The 7,001-nt window shown below is 35.6% G+C and overlaps 1 protein-coding gene across 11 annotated transcripts in view; it reads left to right on the plus strand.

Annotated features, from left to right (window-relative positions):
- The window catches only part of NRIP1 (nuclear receptor interacting protein 1), a 104,535-nt gene that overhangs the window by 49,486 nt on the left and 48,048 nt on the right, over positions 1–7,001 (plus strand). The window lies entirely within an intron of this gene.

The raw sequence follows: 7,001 nt of genomic DNA on the forward strand, positions 1-7,001 counted from the left end.
CTTCTGGAGAGAGTAATTGAGATGCTTAAAAGAACAGCATTTATGTTAATGATGCTTTTGTTTTTTTACCAGAAAAAAAAAATTTGTTTTTTTTAACCAGAAACCAGAGAGAATGGACAGCTAATATAAATAGCAATCTGATTTCAGATAAAAAGTTAATTATCATTTGGAGGAAAAATAGAACTATGTTTGGTTTTTGTGGGTTTATTATAGTATAAGTCAGTGATTACTTTTTGAATTATATAAAATGGTTACCTCTTCCAAGGCAGATAGTAGTATTTCAGCATTTCTGAGAAGTGATTTAAAAATCTGATTAAATTATTACAAGTAGATTGGCAGTGCTGCAGAAAGAGATAAGTGAGTGGCTTACTCTACTAGGACTTACCTACTTGTTTTCTAGTATAGCTACAACCTAAATGAATTTGTCATGTCTTAAGTTCTTGGACCTTACGCTACTTATACATATGGACAGAAGAACAATAAGTAAACAGGGAAAAGGCACAGTGACTGATGATTGTGCTCATAATTAGTTGTGAAGAGTTCAGCTAACTGAAAACTCTGTTTTGGAAGAGAGATAGCAGATAGATTATCCTAAATTCATGGCGTTTTATGGACCATGATGTTTCAGTAGGGGGATGGCAGCTTTGAGCCAGATTTGTTCTCTACCTGTAAGCATCATATGGTTGGCACAGTGATAATACTAATTCCTTTTTCTTCACTGTTTTAATTATGTTCAGAAAATCTAGTGATGAGGTTTTTCTTTTAATTATTCTACTTTTATTTTAATTAGTGTGTGTATTCTTTCCTGTAATTTAGGCAAGGCAATCTTTAAAACATTATACTTATTAAACAAAAACATGATAAAATTATTAGTGGTTATTGGTTGCTAGTCATTTTTTCACATATTCACTTATCTTTTTCCTCAACCTAACTTTTATTTATAAATATTCAAAGTTCTTTTACTCGGGTATAATTATGTGTTGATATCTGTTTGATAGTCTGAAATATGCTCTTATTATTTGTAGAAACATAGTTGATATTAAATCCTAATTCTTGATTTTTATTTTTTTTAAAATGAAAATTCTAATGATTCATATTCTTGTGACCATCAAGGTATAATTATGTCTTGTTTGTTGCTCTTAATTTGTCATCACCCTTGTTTTGTGGTAAGCTCCAACCACTTTTGACAGTTGGTAAATAAATTGTTATAGCCAGATGGTAAACATACATAGCCAATAAATTGTCCTTGAAAAAATGACCAAATTTAGGTCTTTGTTCTAGATAGCAGATAGATTACTTAGAATACACAGTGAACAACTTTCAAAACAATTAAATTTGAATTATTAGTGATTATCTCTGTCATTTATATATATTTTTAAATATTTAAGATTTTAAAAATGAATATGTTAAGTGTATTGTTTCTATAATATGTCTTGTTGAACAGTTTTTCCTTTTGAATGAGGAACTCATGGCCAAATAAGTTTGGGAGAAGTTGAATCATATTATAAAATACCTATTCACTAGGCCTTCCATTAGCCCATGGACTATCAGTCTCCAATAAGGAAGATCTTGAATATATCTAATATATGACACAATAGATTGAAGACTCTGAACTAATATATTAATGTTTCATAAGGTTTTACTATGGTTTGTCTGTAATACAGCTCCACTTTGAAACTAGTCATGTTATATTTTTAAGTATAGTAATGTCCTAAATAAGAAGTCAAAGAGGATGATTAGGAAAAAAGGAAAAGTATTTAATTAATAATAATGTAAACCATATGAAACATGAGTGTTTATAAAGCTTCTTAATGTCTTAGATCAAGATTTCACCCTTTATTGTATTTTAAAGGGTTCCATGTATTTTCTCTGCTCTGTTCATCTTAGTGTGTAACATATATAAGCTAATTTTGATAAATATTGATAATATAAAAGTTAATATCTTGGGTAGAAGTGGATTATTGGCCATAATTCAGTTTAGCTTGAAACACTGAATATACTCATTTTCTAAGTAGAGTTTTATTGTTATATCTCATGATTTCTCATTGGGAAGGGTGCTTTTTTGTACATTATTTTTTTCCTAGTTTGGTTAAATTGTTGATGACTATTTCAACAGATGTCTAAAGTGTTAAAAACTTTTTTGTCATGTATGGTATCTATATGAAGAAACAAAAATGTGAGCCAGTAATTTAGCTGATTGTAATAGTTTGGGTTACCAGGTTGGATATGAGGCTAATTGTCAACATGGGAAATCTTCCCTGAACTTTATAAAGCTTTATTTAACTTTATATAGCTCCTTAAAGTAAGGTTTTTAAGAAATACTGCTTTTAAAAAGTATTTAAACTTCTACACAAAGGTTTCAGTGAGAAACCTTTGTATTTGCTATTGGTGAAATCAAGATCAATCCAGAATCTGGGTGAGTCATTGGGGTTGATTGAATTTCATTGCCATTAACTAACTTGGCTATCTCACTTATGCTTCCCTGGTTTCGTGGATGCCCTGGGCAAGAAAATTTGGATATTCTGCTCAAATAAACCATTGTTAGTTCCCAACATAGCTTCCACCTAATCGTTAGCTTCCTTTCCCATGACCAGCATTTTGGTTCAGAGTTCTTTTCTCATCTGGAGCTCTTGTGCTGCTAAGCCTCCATACCGATGTCTTTGTTGCAGTCTCTCACAGGTGCTAGATCTTTCCAAAACTCCACTCCACTGTGTTACTTCTTTGATCAAAATAATTCAGTTATGCCAGTAGCAAAATGACCATAAAAAAAAATAGCAAGACTTTCTTCAATCAATCCTGATTTACCATTACAATGGGAAACATTCATATAATTAACATTTTTCTGAATTTGATGTCTATAAAAATTGATTTTCCATTAAGTTTTTTTACTTAATACTTGAGTTGATATCACTAACGGTATTTTAGGAGGAAAATTCCCACTATACTGAGCCTCTGTGTCAACTAAGGGTTTTTTTCCCTCTACCATGAAAGGTTTAAATGAATTAATTAAAATACTTTTAACATGTATTGATTTAAGTGTCAATTCACTTTCTCTTCTTACACAGATCCTGTTTTTTTTTTTAATTAACTGTTTCAATCTGATATTTTCCTTGATTCTCTGGTACATTTTGCCCTTCAACCATTTGGCCTGTGGTTTGTATATCTGAAATTGGTGTGATTCTATCAGTAGAGCTTATTATATACTTTATTTAGATAATTAGAATTTCTCCATTCTAGATTAGAGCTATGCTAGTAATTTTCAAACCCTATTTATTTTCTTTTTTGCATTTACCTTTAGAGAAATTGTTGACAGTATAATCTGTGCAAGCTTCTGCATACTAAGTCACTCAGTCATTGTCCGACTCTGTGTGACCCCATAGACTGTAGCCTGCCAGGCTCCTCTGTCCATGGGATTCTCCAGGCCAGAATACTAGAATGGGTTGCCATGCCCTTCTCCAGGGGATCTTCCCGACCCAGGGATTGAACCCACGTCTCTTATGTTTCCTGCATTGGCAGGTGGGTTCTTTACCACTATCGCCATCTGGGAAGCCATGTAAGCTTCTAGCCTGAAATTTTTATTTCCTGCTATTGCTGCCCTTCATCCCCACCATCTTGTGTGCTAAGCCTTTCAAAATATTTGTGGTGGAGTACTAGTTTTTGTTTGGTTGTTTTCACTTCATTATGTTAGTAACTTACTTTTACTGTGCTTTTAAAAAGCTTCTATCTAAGGCAGATTGAAAATTAAGAAACATACATACAAATTATACATCCAAATCTTTGATCATTAAATTCAAAAGACAGCAAATTACTTTGTCAAATTGTATGAAAGTTTAGATCCCCTGGAGGAGGAAATGGCAACCCACTCCAGTATTCTTGCCTGAAAAATTCCAAGGATAGAGGAGCCTGGCGTGCAGTAGTCCATGCGGTCATAAAGAGTTGGACATGACTGAGCAACTGAGCACAGAATTACTTGTAATTTTTGTTCTTTAAGTGAATTACCTATTTTCTGGAACACACTATATTGCTCTGCTACCCTGCTCAAACTGATGCTTCTCCTACTTTTAGGATGCTTTTAGCTTCTTTTCTAATTGGCAAAGCCTTGCTTGTGTTAGAGTCAATTTGCATACCACGTCTGTGGAGTGTCTTCACTAAAAAAAGTGTTGCTTGCCTTTTCATCCCATCTTCTTCCCGAGAATTTGCCCGTCCATGCTTTTTACACTTTGTTCATGCCTTCTCTTATAGTAGTATCTCATTATGTCACTGATTATATTTTTTTCTGGCAATATTGTGGTTCCACTAAAGGCTGGTCTACTACTTAGTTACTCTTCTATCTTCAGCTCTTAACATAGCAGCTTCTTTATAAATATATGTGGAGTCATTGCTTCTTATAAATTAAAGAATATATCCCCTGTGGTCTTTTTAAAAGGTCATCCTTTAATTTTTCCCCTAGTGTTTTGGAATCATTTCTGCACAGAGAACAGTGTTTATCAGTCACAGTTAAAATGTAAATTCTTGAAAATTAGAAAGTAGAGATTTCATTTGAAGATTAAAACCAAGATTGTGCTTCTCAAGAAGTACTTCTTTGCTTTAGTAAACCAGCAGCGGTTTTCAAACTTCTTGCCTCAGGATCCTTTTGTACTCTTAAAATATTGAGGGACCCCAGAGAGTTTTTGTTTAGAGGGTCATATCAACCAATATTTACCATATTAGAAATTTTAAACTGAGAAAAATTTTAAAACACAGGATTACACAAGTATGCATTCCAAGAGTCATCAACAGAGTGCTTACATATCCTATAGCCCTAGACAACTCCATTGTAGACTTAGAAGAGAAAGAGACCAGAAAGCAGATAACAGTTTAGTGTTATGAAAGTAGCATTGACTTCATGTGCCTCCTGAATGGATCATGGGTTGCTTTGGAGTCCCTGGACCACACTTAGGGAACTACTGCTTTACAAGAGTTCACTTTAATTGCCAGCAGAATATTCTGTATTTTTTATTTTGATCGTGTTGTAACCTAGCTTTTGTGTTTATAGATTAATAATTTTTTTTGGAAGTATCTGTGAGGTCTATCATGTTACCCACTCTTCTATTAATGTCTAGACATAGAATGTGCTGGAGCTTATTACCAGTGTTGGCAGCTGTAAGAAGGAGATGCTTACTCAAGGAGCAGTCATTTTATTTGTGGATACTCAGTAAGGTCATTCCTAGTTATGCCCTGTCAGTACCCTGGCTTTTACGTGCTAGCCCTTTTTATGACTAATGAACTTCCAAATACTTCTTCTGTGATGATTCTCCTTACTCCAGAGGGCTTAGAGGTTTGGTCATTTTCCTATTTCACAAAGTAAAGTTTATACCATTTTCAGTGGAGTGGGAAGTCTTCCCTTCGAGACCTTTCCTTCTTCTCTCCTTTGTTTGACCTTCCCCTCCACTTGCCTCAACATGATCCCCGATGCTGGCTGTCCTTTTCTGGGAGTACAGTCTGCTCTCTGGCAGATAGTGACTTGGCCCTAGTGACTTCTGTTCTTTGTCACTCTCTACCCTCTTACCTTGGCTGATACTCTGTTAAATTCTTTCTGAGGTCCTAGCAGGACAGTCAGTCTCCTAGAGTATTTGACGACTCTCTTCAAAGTACAAGGGGACTGGGTCTTCCGGGAGTGTCCTGAGCATGCATTGTATATACCTGTCAGCTGCATGGGAGCACCAAGATGGCTGCTCGTTCAGACTCCTGTTAATTCACTGACAGCTCTATTCTGTTTACTCACCAGTCTTTTTATTGTGTGTTGGTGTCATCGTGTGAGCTGTAATTTGGGGCTTTATCTTTATGAGTGACAAACTAGAAGCACAAAGCTGACAGAATGTTAGGGACTTTTTATTTTTTAATTCTGTGTCCTAAACATAGTAAGCAGTCAGTAAATGTTTGCTAAGTTAATTTTATTTTCATTAGTGTTGATGAAACTCTGAGCTCCAACAATGACTTTATGGTTTAAGCCAGGCCTCTCTCCCTTATTGGAGAAGGAAATGGCAACCCACTCCAGGATTCTTGGCCTGGGAAATCCCATGGACAGGGGAGCCTGGCAGGCTACAGGCCTCACAAAGAGTTGGACATGACTGAGTGACTGAGCATGCACATCTGTCTTTTATAGCCAAGGGAACTCTGCTATCACACTCTACTGAAAAAGTACATGTTGCTGCCTTATAAGCAAAATCCTTGCCTGATACTTAGTGAAGATTGCTATTTGAAAGATACAAACTTCGACTCTCCAACAGAATCTGATTCTGACTCTTTGTTAAATACCTTTAGTTTTCTTGTACATTCGTACGTCATATTGCCATGTATTCTACAAACCTAGGCTTGAGACATCATAATTATTTTCTTTTTTTTACTTAATGAACTTGCTATTGAAAACACCCTATTTTGTAACACTCTTTATGTTAGATATATTGCTATCTAAATATTTAAACCAGGTTTCATTGTTTTTCAGAGTTGTCTTTTTCTTCACCTCTCCTGCTCCTACCTTATTTTGACTGTTTTCTTCTCTGCACTAATTTGTTTCAATTTCTTTCCCCTCCAAGCCATCAGCAGCTCTACAACTCTCTTTTGTTTTTGTGTTCTAACATTAATTTAGTCACACCATTGCCAGTAGACCTCCTGCTGCTCACCAGATAAATGCCAACTTCTTGACATGACCTTGATTCAGAGTCCTTGGTCCCAATTGTGTTTTCAGCCTAATCTCTAGTCACATTGGGCCACTGCTTCCTGTATCCCACTAAGTAGTTCCCTGCCTTTGAGTGCTGTTTTGGAACCTACAGTGACTGCCATTGTCTTCTGCCTCATTTTTTTAACCATCACTGATCACCACCCTGGGCATCAGTCAGTTCAGTCGCTAAGTCGTGTCCAACTCTTTGCGACCCCATGAATCACAGCATGCCAGGCCTCCCTGTCCATCACCAACTCCCAGAGTCCACCCAAACTCATGTGCATCGAGTCGGTGATGCCAT

Source organism: Bison bison, unplaced genomic scaffold (genome assembly GCF_000754665.1).
Source record: "Bison bison bison isolate TAMUID 2011002044 unplaced genomic scaffold, Bison_UMD1.0 scf7180017864213, whole genome shotgun sequence".
Classification (NCBI taxonomy): Eukaryota; Metazoa; Chordata; class Mammalia; order Artiodactyla; family Bovidae; genus Bison; species Bison bison.